Genomic DNA, 742 nt, shown 5'->3' with positions numbered 1-742 from the left:
AAGGCGATAGCGTCACTTGAATCCTCGTAGCAGTGTAGCCAGTTTCACGCTAGAGAAAGTTACAAAAATCAAGTGAATCCGACAAGTAAAGCTGCATTTTGAATTAAGATAAAAGGAAACGATAAGGATAAAAAATGTTTACATCTTCTGCTCAACTTCTTCTTCAAAACGAGTTACTAATGTTTTCTGTTTATATTATAATAAAAAAGCTTCAACAATATAATACGAAAAAAAAAATAATAAAAAACTTCATTTAACAAGTCTCCGTCAGAAACGCGTTATAAAGAACCGTCTCTTAACTCCATAAAGGCGTAAATTATTTGGGCCCTTATACAGAGACGTTCTGACGCGTGATTAGTGCCATACTAAAGAGTTCGGCTAACATATGTTGACTGCAGTAGTCAGGTTTTTAGTATGAAGCTAATCATACGTAAAAACGACACTACAAAAGGCCCTTGATGTTTTGAAGGTAACTTATGAAATATGTTTATGCATTGATTTTATTGTTTTAATTTTATATTCTCAAAACTGGTTCCTCCACAATATTTAGATTATACGAGGGCAGGGGCGCCGGAACCGGGGGGGCAAGGGGGGCAGTTGCCCCTCCTGAAATTTTCAAAGGGGGCAAGATACCCTTTTTGCCCCCTCACTTTCAGACTGTAGAAACATCACGCAACGCTGATTATATTAACTAAATTTTGCTTTTTATAGTAATGTGAAAAACAACCTCTATTCCAGATTC

Source organism: Thermobia domestica, chromosome 11 (genome assembly GCF_964235325.1).
Source record: "Thermobia domestica chromosome 11, izTheDome1.hap1.1, whole genome shotgun sequence".
Classification (NCBI taxonomy): Eukaryota; Metazoa; Arthropoda; class Insecta; order Zygentoma; family Lepismatidae; genus Thermobia; species Thermobia domestica.
Note: the sequence above shows the minus strand (reverse complement) of the source record.